This window comes from Schistocerca piceifrons, chromosome 2, assembly GCF_021461385.2.
Source record: "Schistocerca piceifrons isolate TAMUIC-IGC-003096 chromosome 2, iqSchPice1.1, whole genome shotgun sequence".
Lineage (NCBI taxonomy): Eukaryota > Metazoa > Arthropoda > Insecta > Orthoptera > Acrididae > Schistocerca > Schistocerca piceifrons.
The window spans coordinates 214017533-214037907 of record NC_060139.1 but is presented as its reverse complement, the minus strand read 5'-3'; positions in this window follow the sequence as shown (position 1 = coordinate 214037907).

Sequence of the window (20375 nt, the reverse complement as noted above, 5' to 3'; positions counted from 1 at the left end):
GACAGACGGATATTACTCTAAGCGAATCAGTTTTTTTTTATATACATCTTACTTTTCAAATATCTCATTACTTGCAGATGGATACTAGTGGAGGGATACCTTCTGTGTCACAAAGAAGCAAAAGAATGGTGCAGATGGCGTTAGAGCAGTTTGAAGAAAGCAATGATGATTATCATTCAGACTATTCTTATGTTCCTGAGGAAGATCACGTATCAGACTCAGAGCATGACTGATTCTGAAATAGATGTGAATGAGATATTCTCTGCACGTCCGAGAATGAACAAGGTGGTGTTTACTCTCTTCAGAATAGGGAAAAGGGTGGCACCGAAACTGACACAATTTATCATGGCAAGATGAACTGTTTTAGTTGGAGTTCCACAGCGCCCAATTGCAGTACTACGACGCCAAACAAAAATGTAATAAAAATTAGATTGTCATTGAGGTTAGATCCTTCCAATCAGTTAGGTAACGATCCAGACCCAGAAAAAATATGGCGTTTATTTTTTAACACTGAGATATTGGGCGAGATAGTTGTACATACCAACTCAGAACTACAAGTGATAAGGAATAAATTACAAAATCCTTCGACTTCCAGTTATAAAGATAAATACAAAACTAAAATTGAGGCAGTGATTGGTTTGATGGTTCTATGTCCCATTTTCAAGTCTGGACGTGAAAACTTGGCATCACTTTTGGCAAATGACTGCACTGGACGCCCCATTTTTCGTGCAACCATGTCTCTAAAACGATGTGAAGTTTTAGTGGTGGCTCTCAGATTTGAAGATGCATCTACTCGCGAACAAAGGAAAAGAGATGATCCTGCAGCAGTTGTGTCCAATATTTTCAACATCTTTATTTCTAATTGTCAGAAGGCATATTCGATTGGGGCTCATGCATCTGTTGATGAGAGTCTAATCCCATTTAGAGGCAGATGCCGATTCAAAATATTTAAGCCCAAGAAACCGGCTAAATATGGCATAAAAGTCATGTGCCTCACAGATGCATATTTTTCATATTTGTATAATGCTTACATTTGTGTGGGGAAAGGTAGTGATGGAGCAACACTATCTGAGGAAGAGGAAAAAGTTCCAAAAGCCAACACAGTCTGTGATTCGTCTTACCAAATGTATATACGGGATAAACAGGAATATCACAACAGACAATTGTTTTTCCTCCATTGAATTGTGTGAGGAGCTGCTGAAAAACAGATTGACATATGCTGTAACTCTAAAATCCATCAAAAGAGAAGTTCCAAAAGAGTTTCTTCCCACCCAAAGAAAGAAGTGGGCTCCAGTATTTAGGGTTTTACTAAGGATCTTACACTATTGTCTTTTGTTCCAAAAAAATCTAAGGCAGTTTTAGCGCTTTCTTCAATGCACCACACTGCGTGTATTGATGAAAGTAGCAACAAACCAGAAATTTTCGGTTTCTCTAATCCTACAAAATCTTGCGTAGGCGCTCTAGACATGAAGTGCAGAACCTACTAGGCTAACCGGAGAACAAGGAGATGGCCACTGGCAGTATTTTACTTCCTAATATCTGTGAGCAGCGCAAATGCCTATGTTATGTATCTTCATAAAGGTACGATGTCAAGATCTGAGTTCATGAAGAGCGTAGTAATGAACTTAATCAGATGTCATATGCAGAGAAGGCTCCAGATTCCAAAATTACCGGATGACCTCAGGAAAATTATTTGAGGTATTCTGGGTGAAAGGCAAAGAGATGGGAATCCAACAAAACGATAAAAAAGCGACAAGCTAGAAAAGAGAAGAAACTGTCGTTATTGTCCCTACACATTGAACAGAATGACGGCATACAAGTGTACGAAATGTGATAAACCTAACTTCTTTCAGTGCTCCACGAAAATATGTAAAATGTGTGTAGAAAGTTTGTAATTTTTTTCCATTACTTTGCATGTATCTCAAGATATTTGAGAAATCACATATTAAGTTTAGAAACTATTTCATTTGAAACAGTAATATTAAAATTTGTGAATTTTGCAAAGGAATAATATACTTTATAATCTATTTCATGTAAAAACTAGTACTTAATTTTATAATTTTTCGTATTATATTGCAAAACATGATTTAAAGACATAAAAACATTAGTTTTAATTTTTCGTCAAGCCTTTAAATTGTTATTTATTTTCAATATGTACTACAGTGGAAATTCTTTGCAAAATTTAGTCGTCTTAGCCTCCCAGATGGATGTTACCGTAAACGCCAAGAACAATGGAACTTGATCAGTCCTCTGAATAAATACAGTTACAGTTTCCTACAATGCATGAACCATATCGCTTATGCTAGCACTTGTCTGTCCTAATAGGGTATCACTGACGTAGGTGGGAACACAGCCCACAGTTGATGCACTCGCGATGATTCGGAAGTTTAGGATGCGGCATACAGGGCAGTGACCTCCGACTGATAGGCCGTAGCAGGGTTGGTGTGAATTCGGGAGTGTGCTGCATGCTTTGGAAATGTAATTCTGGTTCAGTGACTACTTGCTGCAGTTGATGTTAAGCCCAGCGAGCCATTAACTACGAACGCCGGATGCTGACTGCGTCCTATAACACCATCTGGAAGAAGAATACTGGGTAGTGTCATAGTGGCACGTGAAGCGAGACAGTACTAACGACAGAAGAGCTGCATATAGCATGTGTAGTGCCACATGGTACCATGGTGTCTGCTGGAGGCGTGATCTCCCGCTGTGTTGTGTTGTTGCCATACTGGACGGGCGGCAACCAGCAGCACACTACTGTGTGGCGGTTGGCTGGGCCATCGGTGACAGCCAAGGATATAGCGCCTTAGAATATAGCTGCTTTTTTTTTTTTTTTTTTTTTTTTTTCAGTTGTGCATCTATTGTCCTGGTACACAGAACTGCAGAAGGCTGCTGGCTGCTACGAGAATCAGAACAAAATTATGTAGCATGTTTATAAAGTGAAATATCATGCAGTAATTCATTTCCCACATTTGGAGGAGAAGAACAGTGCATCAGTCAATGCTGAGTTAGTGGAGATTCGAAACAACCGAGCACGTCACACAATACAATGGTTAGGTCGTGCTGACGCTTCTGGTGTGGGTAAACAAGTCTGAATGATAGAGAATGAAGTGTATGACCATCTCTCCATCTCTCTGTGACGAACTGAGAATTGCAAGACAAATGGAGGTCTTGGTGCTCGAACAATGTCATATCACAGTCAAGGTGAGTACAGATAAAGAGTAGTCCCCAAAGGGGGCTCCCTTCTTGGGAACATGTGGATGGCATCCATTTGGGCCCTCAGCTACATCTGATATTACTTCCTCTTACTTGTGTCAGATATCTTCTGATTTCTTTCCTATCAGCCTCTCTTGGCCAACTCTCTCTTTTTCAACCCCAAAGGTATTAGGTTTTGGAGGTTCAAGAGAGTCGTTCATTTTCATTCTCTACTGAAGAAGATTTCAACGGCTCAGAAGGCGTAAGAGGATGTTATATAGCATCCCAGTGATAGAAGAGGCGGAAGACATTGTTTCAGAACAGCAGAGCACGAGCCCTGGGAGTGGCTGCCTAAGACTGGTACCCGAAATATTACTCAGCTGCCTTAGAAGTTGTGAGGTGGCAGCCCCACCACCAAGCTTAACCTGTGCAACACTCATAACACGGCCAGAGGGTTTTGTACTTCCTGACTCCCTTCACATTTCACAGCCTCGGACGAAAAAGGATGGATCATGGCGACAACCTAAGCGAGGATAAACAATTACTTATCACAGATAGGATAAAAATTGCTGCAGAACGTCAGATGGATTGGAAACAAAGAAATGGAGCTATACCGTAAATTAAGATATAAACAAATTGATGTAGCTATTTTAACAGCAACAAAAAAGCAATTTAAAAGCACAATAGCTCTTGATTACTTTTACAGTGGAGTACCTCAAAACACACAGGCAACATGTGGAGTGACAGTCCTAATAAATAACAAATGTAAAATAAAAATGTGAAGAACTGCCGCACATAAATTTAAAACTGACAGAGGATATTAAGTCATTATACCTGTACTTGCCCCTGAAAAAGAGAAGTAAACAGAAACAAAACTGTTCTTTGACGAACTACAAATGGTCGTAAATAAACTAACTGAGAGATATCATGTTCCCATCTGTGGAGATTTAAGTACCTATCTCAGGAGTTGTGGGTACATTCAGAGAACCACATATCAATGACAACTGTGAAAAACGTAGATAATTAGCAGCCTCAATCAGCTTAAGATCACTATCACACATTCTAGGAAAAAAGGTATACATAAGATTACAAATACATCAGTGACAATGATGACAGTCTTCAATCAGCTTAAGATCACTAACACATGTTTAGGATTTTTAGGAAAAAAGATATACATAATATTACATGAAGTGTTATGGTAGCACATAGACTATATAATCGCAAACGACAGGATACGTAATCAGGTTCAAGATGTACATGCGCACCAAGGAAGCAACATCTGTTCTGATCACTATTCAGTCATTTCAACAGTTACAATGGGAGCTAATTGGAAAAAACTTAGACCAAGTAGACAAACAAAGCTTCAGGATGTCATTAAGGAGTACTTCCTGGAACAAGAAAGTGTTAGAAAATTTTACAAAGTCAGCAACAAAAATATCTGCTAGTCACTCAAACTGCTCACAATATCGTGAAACGATGGCAAAATGTTAAAGAACGCATAGAAAGAGTGGCATATGAGGCACTGCCGGAAAAGAAGAAGTTAAGGAAAAAGAAAAGATAACGTAAATACCATTGAAGAAAAAGACAGAGCACACAAAAAACTTCTCCAGAATGAAGCGCTAGAAACTGAACATGAGTACAAGAAAAACCAGAACCATGCCAAATACCTAGAGCCATGGGATCATTCCATAACTACATTAGAACAAGATATACGTTGGACCCAAACTTCTCCTGTTAACTTATGAGACACTTAAATAGAATGGAGAAAGGTACTACAGAACTAAATGTAATTAGCGATGATCAGTGTAAAGAATTCGGTGTAAAGAATTTTATAAAAAACTGTGGCAACCATGCGATCCAGAATTGAAGGAGACGTAGGGGATCACACCACATAATAGTACGGCGGATTCAGTCACGACAGAATAATTGCAAGTAGTTTTAAAAAGTATGAAAAACAGAAAAGCATATGGTCCAAATGGTATTAATATGGAACTTTAAAAATATGATGATCCCTTTTGTGCTTTTAGATTATTACATTTATTTAGTAAATGTTGTCACTGGTGTAAAACCCTAAACAAATATTAGAATTTTAAAACCGGTCAAAGAAACAATTGTGTGAATTATAGAGGAATTAACCTCCTAAACTTACGCTATAAAATATTTTCAAAAATAATCAATAATCGTTTAAGAACCAAAACAGAGAACAATGTGGATCCCAGAAAGGCCGTTCATGCATTGATAATACATGTACCATAAAAAGGAATTTAGAGACATGACGAAAATTCGATTTAGAGACACGTATGGATTTTATAGAAGAGCCTACTCTTCCAGAGATTCAGAAGGTAATGAATTGTCAAAAAAACCACAAACCTCCAGGAAATGATGGAATAATTGCCGAGTTGTTAAAAAGAGGATGCATTATTTACATAAAGGGATGCTTAAACTTATCTGTTCCATCTTGAATCAAGAAATAATTCCAGAAGAATGGACTATAGGTGTTACCCAGCTCTACCATAAGAAAGCCGACAGGGCATGTTGCTCTAATTACAGAGGGATCACTCTTCTGGTTGTGGCATATAAGGTTTTATCCGGTATCCTGTACGATAGATCAGACCCATATGTGGAAGATACAGTGTGTGTATCTACACTATGTGAGTAAAAGTATCCGGACACCTGGCTGAAAATGGCTTACGGGTTCGTGGCGCTCTCCATCGGTAATGCTGGTATTCGATATGGTGTTGGCGTTGATGACAGCTTCTACTCTCGCAGGCATACGTTCAGTCAGGTGCTGGAAGGTTTCTTGGGGAAGGGCAGCCCATTCTTCACGGAGTGTTGCACTGAGGAGAGGTATCGATGTCGGTCGGTGAGGTCTGGCACGAAGTCTGGGTTCCAAAACATCCCAAAGGTATTCTGTAGGATTAGGATTCAGGTCAGGACTCTGTGCAGGCCAGTCCATTACAGGGATGTTATTGTCGTGCAACCACTCCGCCACAGGCCGTGCATTATGAACAGGTGTTCGATCGTGCTGGAAGATGCAATAGTCACCCCGAATTTCTCTTCAACAGTGGGAAGCAAGAAGATGCTTAAAACATCAATGTAGGCCTGTGCTGTGATAGTGCCACGCAAAACAACAAGGGGTGCAAGCCCCCTCCATGACAAACACTACCACACCATAACACCACCACCTCCGAATTTTACTGTTGGAACTACACCCGCTGTCAGATGAAGTTCACCGGGCATTCGCCACACCCACATCCTGCCATCGGATCGCCACATTTTATACCGTGATTCGTCACTCCACACAACGTTTTTCCACTGTTCAATCGTCCAATATTTACAATGTTTGTAAGGTTAATTAAAATAGCCTGGTTGGGATATGTCCTAGGGATGGAGGACACAAGAACTACAAAGAAGGTCTTCTAATGGATAATGGATACGATTAAAGTGAAGACCACGTAAACGATGGCTGGACAACATGGACGAAAACACCAGATCCCCAGAAATCACAGGATGGAGACGGAAAGACCCACGCAGGGTTGTGAAGCGACAAGCAGAAGAAGTATTATATTTATTGACTTCGGAAATTTTGACGTTGTGGACAGAAAGAAGCTAAAGCTTAATGCATGGACACAAAAATAATAATAAAAACTGCTGATACGTGGCGCCGTTGGCGCCATTCGCTTCTCTGTAATGATGTAAGATCTGTGCATCGCGTGGCCGCGGTTTTCCTCTTTGGTCGCTTTTCGACTACTTAAGCGCAGGTCGCTGTGGGGAGAGGGCTGGTTTAGGTCGGTTGGTTGGTGCTCCGGTATGCAGTCTGGTTGTCGGCGGTTGCTCTTTGCGCATGTTCTGTCTCTTCCTGTCACGTGGGCAGTGGGGCCGAGGACGGAGACGTGCGTGCGGTCGGGAGTGTGTACTGCTTTTAGTGAGAGGGAGAGGGTGTCGTCTGTGTTGCTAAGCGATATGAGCCTGTGAAAGCGGCTTCGGAGTGTGTCAGCCTGCAACTGGATACGCTACAGAATCAAACGGTGGGAATTATTCAGGTTCTTAAAGCCCTACTGTATATATGTATGTTGAAATTCCTGCTGTTTGCAATTAACGGCTGTCACAGCGTTTGGACGCCCAGATCATCTGTTTCGTGTTGACCACAACTTTCTGAATAGTTGTTTGACTATTTTGGACGCACTTGAGACAATGACAAGGAGTGTATATCTAAGTGGGTGCGTGTGCACTCCGAAATACCTGCAGGTTTGATTTTCTGGCATTTCTGTCTGCCTTTTGCTATTAAGTGTAATCCACCTATAGTGGCTTCCTTTGTAAAATTTAGAGATTTATGACACTGTTTTTCTTCTCGTATGTAATTGTTATTTCGAATGATAAGACAGAGTATGTGTTTTGTTTTCTACACATTCTGCAATGTTCTCATGGTGAATTTTTATGTATCGTGGTTCCCGTGCAAAGGGAGGATGAACTGTTGTAGACAGTGAGTGCAAGAGTTGTAATTTGGCTTCAAAGAGTAATTGTATTCCTGTTTTGAAATTTTTCTATTGTTTTAAGGATTGTGTTACTCTGGATACTGCCCAGTTGCTGTGCAGTTATACGTTGTTGTTTCAGTGGTATAAAACAGCGGTGCGCGTCGTCCATTGTATCTGGTCGTTTTTTTATTTTTTTTATTTTTTTTTATTTTTTTATTTGGCCTTTGAGTGTGTACTCAATTTAGTCATCGGCAACACATAGTGACAATGTACACATAATTGAATAAACAAATACAGAAATGCATATTTACAAGAATAAAAAGCTTAACTGTGACAGGTTTGTACATAATGTTTTAAAAATTGAATTGAATTGAATTGGAAAATAATTAAAAGTGCCTAGGCTTACAATTCACACCAATTCTGAAATATCTTCATCAGCAAGACATATTTATAATTTACATACACCATTAAAACCTACAGATTGTAACCAGTACTCTTGATGAAGTTAAGTATCACTTTATATAGACGAACGTCTTTAGTACACAAAAGAGAAGAAGCTGATTGAGGAAGATGGTAGCCCATACTCAGCAATGTCTTCAGAACGACCAACCGTTCACGGTCAAATTTGGGACACATAAATAAGTTGTGGTTGACATCAGCTTCCGACTCAGGATCACACTCACATGCTGGTGAACTGTAAACGTTGATCCGATGTACATGTTGTGGGAAAGAGGCATGATTGAAGCGGAGTCTTATGATGGTAGAAATCGTGGATCGGTCCAGATGTGTCCTCATGAACCACGGCTGTGAGGGAATCCGAGGTTGTAGCACTGCGTAATAACCGCCTTTTTTGTCTGTTGAGAAACGTTCCACATTTCCTGCCATAGTAGTCTTGCGCGATCCTTGACTTCACGTAAGTAGTCTGTATAAGGAAGGTGCAGATCCAGGACGGTGCCTAAGGTTGCCGCTTGTTTGGCTAATGCCTCAACTTCATCATTATAGAGGATACCAGAGTGGGAAGGTACCCACAACAAATGGATCGTCCGGCCCGTGCGTGCGCTGCGAATATATTCAGATATCACATCCAAGATATAACTGTTGGTTGTTTTGTTCCATCGACTGTACCGAATGTTTTTAAGAACGCTTTGCGAGTCAGATACTATCAATATCTTGGGGAAGTAAGTGCTAGATACAAACTTAAGTGCTTCCAAAACTGCCACTGTCTCCGCCGTAAAAATAGAAGTGCTCGTAGGCAGTTTGAAGGTTTTGTGGATCTGGATCTGAGGGCAGAAAAAAGCGCATCTTGTACACTCTTCTTGCGGAATTTTGGAGCCATCGGTATGTACACAGAGAAAACCTGGCCATTGTGCTTGAACGAGACGATTGAAGCCAACGTTGACATTAGTACTGTCCAGCCAGGTCGTACTTAAATAATGGACTGGGATCTGGGAGCAGAGCGTTTGAAGATCATATTCAAAAACAGGTAGATGCGCTGAACGTCGTATAGAATGTATGACAGGTGACCAAGTGTCAAAGCTGGCACAAACGGCTGGCACTTTATTCCTTCTGTGGGATGCGATCCACAGTCGATAAATGCAGTCTCTACTTTGACAGACGGAACTGTCCATAATGGCCATGCCTTGAATGTAGAATTTTTCCGATAACATTTGGCGCCTAATGCTCAAGGGTATATCCCCTGCTTCTATTAAAAGGGTGTTGGTGGGCGTCGATCACATGGCTCCAAGACAGGTACGAATGGCTCTATATTGAAGAGTATCTAATTTGCAGAGATGAATCTTTGACGCAGTGTGGTAGAATTGACAGCCATAATCTAATCGAGATCGAATTGTCCCTCGGTACATGGTGAGTAAAACACTCCGGTGCGCTCCCCACCAGACACGAGTGAGTGATCTGATTACATTTAAACCTTCTTCACACTTGGTAACGGTGGATCGGATGTGGGACGCCCAGCTTAACCGAGAGTCAAAAATCATCCCCAGAAATCGAACGTGAGATTTTATTTGGAAGGTGTACTTGCCACAGGTAATGTGATCTTCAGTGCTAGCTGTCGTCGACTTGGAGAAGGGAACGACTGCTGATTTCTCAGCCGAGATCTCCAGCCCATTGATAGAGAGCCACTCATTGATGTGTGCGATGGTTGTGGTTAATGCCGTTTTGGCCTGAAGATATGAAGCAGCAGTAGAATAAACACATATATCATCAGCATACTGTAGGATTTTTGTGGGGGGAGTAATTATGCGTTCTAGGTCGTGCGTATATTGAGTATACAGGAGAGGACTTAAAATTCCACCTTGCGGCAAGCCCTGGGAGACATAAAAAGGTCCGATCATGGTACCTTTGAAACGGACGCAGATCGTTCTTTTAGTAATCAGGGTACTGATACCGTTGATCCTCCGTGAAGGAATTCCGAATCCTGCCAGCTTGTCCAAGAGTATCGGTATTTGTACGTGATCATATGCACCCTTAACGTCAAGAAAAGCTGCCACTACTGTCTCTTTCGTTTGAAAGGCTGACGTGATATCCATATTAAGCAAAAACAGGTTATCCATGGTCCCTTTGCCTTTTCTGAAGCCGTATTGACTCCGAGGCAACAAATTACTTTTTTCAAGCCACCATTCTAGTCTCCTTTTTACCATTCGTTCCAGTGTTTTTGCAACACACGACGACAAGGCAATAGGTCTATAATTAGTACCGACATTTGGATCTTTACCACTTTTGAGAATTGGAATTATTACTTGCGTCTTCCATGTTGATATGAGGTCTGTCTTCATCCAGTACTGATTAAAAAGTTCAAGAGAAAGTCTTTCGCTTCTATAGGCAGGTGTGCTAGCACAGTGTGTATGATCAATGCCAGGGCAACTGTCGCTCGATACTTTAATAGCTTCGTGGAGTTCTTCTTTAGAGAAAGGACGAAGGAGAACATGATAGCGGTCGTCTTCAACAGGGAACCGATGGTTTAAAAATGGCACCGTGGGAGGAGCGATTGCATCTATGAATTCCTCTAACCAGGCCGTGGTAGCAGGAGGGGAGGAAGATAGTCTTCTTGTTCTAAAAGCTTTTATTTTATGCCAGATGCTTGCCATACTGGTTTCATTATTTAGGGACAGGCAAAATTGTTTCCAACTGTCCTTCTTGGTTTTCTTCAGGAATTTGTTAACTCGCGCATTCACTTTTTGGACAACCAAGAAGTTGTCCAATGAAGGATTCTGACGGTAGGTTTTCAAGGCGAGTCGTCGCTTCGCAACTTCCCGAGAGCATTCAGAATTCCACCAAGGAGGAGAACGGTGCTTCATTACCGTAAACTCTTTTTTCTTAGGGATGCTGATGCCAGCTGCGACGTTCATAGCATTGAGTAAAACTGGGTAGGCATCTTCGTCCCGTAAGTCACGTCTCGTATTTGCGAGTGCCCTCCGACCCGTTTCCTTATAAGAGGCCCAATTGGCTTCCCTGATTTTCCACGTACTATTAGAGTAACAGATGTGCGTAGTATCGACTTGGTTTTTATGTGAAACTCTATTGTTAGATGATCGGAACCCATTGAATCCTTTTTAACGCACCAATTAGATATTTCAGTAAAGCAGGGGGTGCAAAGAATTACATCAACTGCGGAGGGTCTACGGACAGGTGAAGTTATCATAGTAGGAGAGCCATCGTTGAGTATCACTAGGTTATTATCTTCGATAACGCTTATCAAGGTCCTGCCGTTCCTGTCTGTCACGTCTCCTCCCCACGCTACATGGCGGGCATTCACGTCTCCAGCTACGATAAAGGGAGGACGAAGCTGACTTATTAATTGTCTCCAGTCATCTTCCACGATACTGTGGTGGGGAGCGTTATACAACGAGACAACTGCAAAGGTTTTGTGGGCAGTTCGTATCTCCACAGCAACTAATTCAAGGTTGGTGACAGGTACGTGTAACGGGTGTGGTCGATGCGGCAGCGAAGTTTTTACCAGTATAGCTACGCCGCCCCACACATCGAGACGGTCTTCCCTTACTATAGAATAATTTTGAAAGCGAACAGTTCGTTCGAATTTGAACCAAGTTTCACATAACAGAACGATATCAGGCTGACTTACGAACAGTTCTCGTTGCAAGCTTTCTCTATTAGAATTAGCCGATCTCGCATTCCACTGCAATACTTTTAAAGCCGCCATAATTTAGGAAGAGAGAGATTGAAATATGCCCATAACGAGGTGCCGGATATCGAAATTGTTCATAGCACTACTTTGTCTCATGTTTTGCATGACAATATCAATCACATTTATTAACTTATCTATAAGTTCAGCATGACCTTGAGGCTGTCGTTGATTCGGCGCTTGTGGGGTTGCTAATCTGTGAGCAGCAGGCTGGTATGGATTTTGCCTGATAGGAGTGAATGAATGTTGCATGGGATATAGCAGGCTGCGGTACTGAGACCACTCACGAACATTACTTTGGTTGTTTACTTGAGCCTGCCGCCGGGGAGGCCGGTAAGCGACGTGTGTCTGCTGGCGCACAGTTGAACACTCAGTTGCGTCCCCACTTCCGCGTTGTTGACTCTGCATGCTTGCGGCGGGCAGCGGCGGGAAGAGTTGCGGGTTTTGAAAGTCCGTAGAGCTCAAATTTGTTGGAGCAGGAATGATCGGTGACGGCAAGTGATGTTGTTGGACCCCGGTGACAGATGCATAGGTTGGCATACGAGCAATAGACAGCGCATCCCTGAAGTCAATGTTGTTGAACATAGCTAATTCTTGAGCTCGTCGCCGTATATGGTATTCCGGGCAGGAACGGTCCGTGGATGCGTGTTGTTCCCCCCAGTGAGCGCAAATAGTGATAGGTGAGACACAGGATTCAACATTATGTGGACCACTACATTTAATGCATCTCATCTGAGATCGACATTGTTTGCTGATGTGCCCGTAACGAAGACAATTAAAGCACTGCCTGACAGTTGGTACATAAAGGTCGACGGGAAATCTTGTTCCGTGAATAGACACGGCTTCCGGTAAGGTTTGAGAGTCGAAGGTTAACAAACAGGTCTGCAATTTAACGATTTGGTCTTTGCCATATCTCTTCGTAAACCTTCGAACGCCTACAACAGGGAAGGGAGATTGTACGACTTCTAAAATCTCCGCTTCTTCAAGGTTGATGTCTACGTTCCTGATTACTCCCAGCTTATGGACAACAAAGGAAGGAATGTAAGCTTCTATATTTTTTGACTTTAATACCTCACTGGTAACTAGGAAATTAGCCTTGTCTGGGGTTTTCAGTTCCACCTTAACTTTTGTTTTTCCTGCTGAAGAGATGTTAAGTATAGAATTCTTCACTTCTGGCAAGGAAATATGCAATAATTTCCCTAATGCCATAGGGTGCAAGCGGCCAAAATTTTTGTCCAAACATTCCATGTAAACTACGAATGGTCCCCTATCTGTACGTTTGTAAAAGTTGAGAGACCTCGGAGTAGGTGCAGGTCCCACAGGAGGGGTGTTAGCTGCAGCATGTTGGTTAGGAGTGAGCTCAGAAGCAGTTGCTACAGGGGGGTCAGCTACATTTGAAACGTCAGTTACAGGTAAGAGTTGATTAGCGTCTGCTATGGAGGTTTTGGAATTTCTTAAATCCAGACTGACCTCACTTTGTCGCTTGTTTCTCGTAGCGGAGAAGCTGGAGGAATCCTGTTCCGATAAATCCATATGCTCTTCTGCCGGCTGTATCCCAGATTCTCCCCGAACAGCTGCTAACGAGTGGCTGATCACAGCCGTCGTGTTGTCCAATGTAGTTCCTGGAGGAGCTGGTGAGGGTGCTGCATCTGGTCGTTTAACTGGGCGACGACGCCTTGGCGGCGGCCAGTTTGAATTGTAGCCGATAGCGCGGTAGCTGAGTTTATCAGTAGGCTCCAGTCCTTATGCGAATTTAAGCTGACTATTTTATTTTTGGTTCTTGATGACGCCGAGGCGTCCAGCTTTCCTTCACCACCGTTCATTTAAGCTTTCATTCAGGCTCGATCTCAATTGTCAGTTTCCGCGCACCTCTGACGTGCCATTGCTTGTCACTGAAATTTTGTAATACCTGAAAGAGAAATTGAGAGTTGTTTCTGCTCTTATGTCTTAAAAGATGTCCTGCTTCTGTGGGAGTTTTTCTCAGTAAACCATTTATTGTTGTATGATTCTTAAGATTCATGTTAAGAGGGATTTAAAATTATTTGTTTGGGGTGGGCTTTGATGCCCGTAGACATTTTGTATGTTTAGTAATGTTTCAAATTCTACGGCAATTACGTACGTTCTGGGGCAACAGCTGTTTGCTGTTGTCATGCAATTGTTAAATAAAACCTGTTGGAAATTATAAGCCAGAGTTTGTGTTTGATTGTCAATTATTGCCTTGTCTTTATTGAGTTGATGTATCCTTGAACGTGTGTCCCATGTCTCAATTGCTAATAATAAAACTGAGGAATTCCATACTAATACAGAACTTAAACAAGGCTGTAGCCTCTCACCAACCTTATCAATGATTTGATTAAAAACTGGAGACAGGAAGTAAATATAGGTATACAAATTAATTGGAATAAATGTGTTAATATCATTCTCAATGCAGCTGATGTTACCGTTTTAGAAGAAAGTGAAGAAGACTTAGGAAAAGCAGACCATAAATTACATCAATTAGGGAAAAGAGAATGTAACCTTCGAATATCAACAAAGAAAACTAAAATGATGGGAAATACGCCTCACACTCAAAAACAATAAAGGATAGCACACTACTCGAGCAGGTCTCCAACTTTCATTTTTTAGGATGCGACGAAAACTGACATGAACAAGGGCATATAAAATAAGATTAACAAATGCCAATCAGTGCGCAGAATGATAAACAAAACATTCCGGAACAAAATACAAAACGAAACACAATTAAAATTTTAGAAAACCATGGGTACACCTGTATTGCTACCGTATATGGAAGCGAGCCATGAATCCCTCAAAAACGCGATAAAAGCAAACGACAAGCAGCCAAAATAAGTTTCTTAGGAAAGTGAGATGTGTTACCACGGAAGGCCGTATAAGAAATAAAGATATTAGAAAGGAACTAGATATTTATGTTATTGATGAAAAGACTGGACAAAATAAAACGTTATGGAAGCATCACATAACAAATAATGAGTGTAGAGAGAATTCCTTATCTGGCCATGTTGAACCAGTTAAAGAGGAAGAAGGAACATAGGAAGACACAGAATGAGGTGGCAGTGGAAAGTGAAGAAAGCCTTGAGGCGCAGAAGAAGAAGAATTAAAACATTATCATTACTCTGTTTGAGTGTGTGTCGTGACTGGTATTGGGAAATTAATAAACAGCAGAGCACTAACTTCTTACGATACGAAATAATTTCATTGCAAGAATGAACTGAGTTGGCAAAATAAAACGGCCATGGAAAATATTTCATGCAGCTTAAGATTGGCGTCCAAGTTGCATCATCCACACAGGTGCGTATTATGTAAACTGGATTGTCTATCTTAAGCTACATAAACATTTCCTGGACAAGTTTTATTTTTCCCACCCTGTATAAAAAAAAACAGTATCATACTGTTGAAATAAACGCAATGAAGTTGCTCTGTTTTAGATTCGACTTGTATTCAGTAGGAGTTAAGTTTCTGGTTTCCATAATTTACTTCAGGCACATGCCGAGAGGTTTCCTGCTATCTGCCACATTCTTATCAAACTGGGTTTTGTAAATTCTCTACCGGAAAGAAATCAGTACGTCCTTTTAGAGGTTTCCAATTTATTCGACATTTATTGTTGCAAACAGTGCATATACAGTACATGAAATGATTACATTTACAAATTAATAGCACAAGCAATTGTGAGGTATCTGGCATTGGCCCTTGTTGAAACACCCATATTAGTGTGCGGTGTAGCTTCCACTGTTGGCAATGCAGGGGATGACTCTGGCATCCAGTCTGTCTTACAGTTGGCGGATACTCGTACTATCCTGGGATACGTTGTTCCACGCCTGCTCGACATGTTCATGTAGTTCTCTAAGAGTTGTTGGGTGACGGGTCGCATGAGTCGCTTCTCGTCCCGTCATATCCCACAGGTGCACGATTGAAGACAAGTCTGGAGATCATGCTGGTCAGGGAAGTTGCTGCTCGTCTTGCAGAGCTTGTTGAGTGTGGACGAGCACTATCCTGTTGCAGCAACACATCACCTTCCTGTTGCATGAATGGCAATAGAACACGTCTAACAACATTCTGCACGTACCAGGCGCTGGTTAGCGTCCCATTCAGAAATACAATAGGGGAATGAGAGTTATACCTTATCACACCCTAGATCAAAGGTCTGGATGAATGCACTCTATGAGACAGTAAGCGCAAATGACCATCACTTGCATTCATGCAGAATCTGCTTTCATCACTGAAGATCACGGCGTGCCATTCCAACTCCCAAGTGATCCCCTGACGGCGCCAGTCGAGCAGTGCACGTCGATGCTGTGGCATGAGTGGAAGACGGGCTACAGGTGTGCGTGCCCGTAGTCCCACTGCTAATAACTAGTACGTTCGTGTTGACACGTCTGGGCTCACAAGCCCTCTTATCTGTGCTGCGGTAGCTGTACGATCTGCCACAGCTGCCCTTATAATACGACGGTCCTGGGGGTGGGGTGTCTGTACTGCTTTACTGCTTGGATGTCCAGAACCTTGTCTATGGGTGCGAGAACGTTCACATGAGCATTGATACCAGCATCGTAGTACAACTCATGGCGCACGTCGAACTTGTGTGGCAATTTTCCGAATGGATCATCACGCCACTCGGAAGACCACAATTTGACTCCTTTAAAACGCGCTCAGTTGGCTGTAGGAAGCACGAGTGCGTCTCCGTGACTTGGTTGCCTGCTTGCTTCACACGTTTGCACCACACTGAGACTTGTGCCTGTGAGCGTTCCCTAGAGTAGACAAAGACGGCGCTCTGGTAGCTATGCCATTGCGCTTTCCGTTGCCGGACGACGCTCAGATCATTATCAGTACATGTACCATCCACATGTGGCATATGTCTTCATCGAAACAACCTCGACGTCGTCTTTCAAGGAGTACTAATTTTTATCAGGCAGTGTATGTACACTACTGGCCATTAAAATTGCTAAATTGCTACACCACGAAGATGACGTGCTACAGACGCGAAATTTAACCGACAGGAAAAAGAAGCTGTGATATGAAAATGAATAGCTTTTCAGAGCATTCACACAAGGTTGGCGCCGGTGGCGACATCTACTACGTGCTGACATGAGGAAAGTTTCCAACCGATTTCTCATACACAAACAGCAGTTGACCGGCGTTGCCTGGTGAAACGTTGTTGTGATGCCTCGTGTAAGGAGGAGAAATGCGTACCATCACGTTTCCGACTTTGATAAAGGTCGGATTGTAGCCTATCGAGATTGCGGTTTATCGTATCCCGACATTGCTGCTCGCGTTGGTCGAGATCCAATGACTGTTAGCAGAATATGGAATCTGTGGGTTCAGGAGAGTAATACGGAACGCCGTGCTGGATCCCAACGGCCTCGTATCACTAGCAGTCGAGACGACAGGCATTTTATCCGCATGGCTGTAACGGATCGTGCAGCCACGTCTCGATCCCTGAGTCAACAGATGGGGACGTTTGCAAGACAACAACCATCTGCACGAACAGTTCGACGACGTTTGCAGAAGAATGGACTATTAGCTCGGAGAACATGGCTGCGGTCCCCCTTGACGCTGCATCACAGACAGGAGCGCCTGCGATGGTGTACTCAACGACGAACGCCCCCAGGGGCTCAGCATTCGTTTGCTGGGTACGGGCTTGGCGACCCCGGGGTTCCTGAGCTGGGGACTGGTAAGCGCCGCCAGTCCCCTGTCACCGTAACCTCTGAGCATACTTCAGCGACCACCGTGCGGCGCGGCGGTGGAATGTTGTGTGTCTCAGGGAATGGGGATCTTGGCTTGACCGCCCGGATCGCGAGGATGGAATAAACCTCTATAAAAAAAACCTTAATCTCAAGGTGTGCTGCGCGCTGATGAGATGCATGGCTGTTGAGGTGGAACAGTCGATAGCGGGCAACCTCTGGGGAACCTGCCGCACCTCAGTTGTATAAGGCTTACCTAGGCACGCGGGGCTCTGTCTAGGTGGACTTCTAGTTCCCTAGCTGCTCGTGGAACCGAGATGGATCCTTCGAAATTCTCTTCTCTTCCTCCCAGCGGAAAGGGTGGGCCGCTGGAAGGTTCTAACACCCAGTCTCTTAAGAGGGCCCGTGCAGTCAGTCCCCCTGACTCCGGCGCTTCTTTGAAAAGTCCAGTCTTAGGTAACAGAATGCATTCTGGTAATCCGAATGTGTTTCTCATTGTGAAACGGAAGGAGGGTAGTTTCGAGAAGGTTTCGCCCTTCTATATACAAAAGGGATTGGAGGGAATCTGTGGCTCCTTAAAATCGGTGAAGCGCTTACGTAATGGGACCTTGCTAGTGGAAACTTCCACTTCCCAGCAAGCAACTAACCTCCAATCTGCTAAATGCCTTGGAGAGTATGCCATAGACACCGAACTGCACAGCACCTTGAACTATAGCAAAGGTGTTGTGACATGCCGGGATCTAGCTGATATTCCCAAGGAAGAACTGCAACGTGAGTGGGCTCCGGAAGGTATCGTTGATGTCCAACACATCATGAAGAGGGTTGATGGCACTCTTGTCAAATCCGACTCCTTTATTCTGACCTTCAGTAGCACAACACTTCCTGAACATGTTAAAGCTGGCTTCCTTCGCCTTAGTGTGAGGCCTTATTTCCCGGCCCCAATGCGCTGTTTCAAATGCCAGCGTTTTGGGCATACCACCTTAGGCTGTAAAGGCGAAGCGACTTGTGGAAACTGTGGTCAGGCTGCTCATGAAGGAGTTGGTTGCTCGTCTCCGGCTAAATGTATTAATTGCTCTGGGAACCACCCTGTTTGGAGTAGGGACTGCCGCATATTTTTAGAGGAACGCAAGGTCCAGGAAATAAAAACAACCAAGCGTATCCCCTATGGTGAGGCCAAGAAGATTTATAAGTCGATGCAACCTCCCACATTTGCTACATCTTTTGCTTCCCTGGTACAGAAGCCTACTCCAAAAGTCGATGCCTCAACGCAGACTGAGGTGGTGAGTGTTGGCACTAACACCTGTAGCTGTCAGTGCACTTGCAACGCAGCCAGTGTTCCAGAGCCAGTAGCCCCTACTCGAACGGCAGACAAAAGTACAGTGGCGGACTTGGTCCAGCCCCTCGCGCCTCCAACAGCTGAGGTTGTCCCCAAGCCCAGTGCGCCACTTACCACTCCCACATCCGCTCCCCCAAAGTCCACCAAGCCACAGAAAGCTACTGTGCAGCAGCAACAGCGGGTCAACTCCCGTGGTAAACCATCTGGCCATGCGGATGTTGTTTTATGCGAGGCTTCATCTGACTCTTCCCCAGAGTTGATGGAATACGATGTATGTGTGGGGCAATCATCTCGTCCCACGCGTGCCCCTCCACCTGCTGCGGTCTCCCCACCCCGTCGGAGAGACAGGATGAAGGTGCTACCCCCAACATAGATGGCTCCCATACTCCAGTGGAACTTGCAAGGGTTCAGGACGCATGTGGAGGAACTTCGTCTACTTTCTCAGGGTCGACCATTGTGTCTCTGTCTCCAGGAGACGTATTTCCATCCATCATACTCCCCTGAGATACGAGGCTATACACTCCACAAACAGGACGACCTGCGTGGAGAGAGAGCTAGAGGAGGCGTAGGTATTTTCGTCAGGACGGACTACCATTCCTCGCCTCTCTCACTTACGACGACTCTACAGGCCGTCGCTGTGTCCGTGCACGTGCGTCATCCATTGACTGTATGTTCACTGTCCGCCCCAGTAGCTGAGTGGTCAGCGTGACGGATTGCCGTCCTCTGGGCCCGGGTTCGATTCCCGGCTGGGTCGGAGATTTTCTCCGCTCGGGGACTGGGTGTTGTGTTGTGCTCATCATCATTTCATCCCCATCCGGCGTGCAGGTCGCCCAATGTGGCGCCGAATGTAATAAGACCTGCGATATGGCGGCCGGACCTGCCCCGCGAGGGGCCTCCCGGCCAATGACGCCAAACGCTCATTTTCCATTTTGTATGTTCACTTTACTTGCCCCCACATGATGCTCTTGATGAAGCGGCCCTCACCGACCTTCTTACACAGCTCCCCCAGCCATTCATTATTTGTGGTGATTTTAATGCCCACAATGTGCTTTGGGGCTCTGCAATTACCTGCCCCAGGGGTAGAGCAATTGAGAGGCTTCTCCTGTCATCCTGTGCCTACTTGCTCAATGGAGGACAGAGTACTCATTTCTGCACGGCGACTGGGTCGTTCTCTGCCATTGATCTCTCGCTTTGCTCTCCAGCTCTTGCCGCTAGTGCTCACTGGGAAGTGGTCGCTGACTTGCACGGCAGTGATCATTTTCCAATCTGGATTCACCTGCCAGATGGCGTGGGCCCCGAAAGGAGACCACCACGATGGGTACTCAGTGGAGCTGACTGGACACTTTATAGCCAGTTGACCCAATTCGAACACTGTGCGAATGTTGAGATGTGGGTGGATCATATTACCTACACGGTCCACCACACCGCTGCAGCGTCCATTCCACAGTCCACAGGCCACCGGAAAAGGCCACCTGTGCCTTGGTGGAGTGACGAATGCCGCTCTGCAATCAGGACCAGGC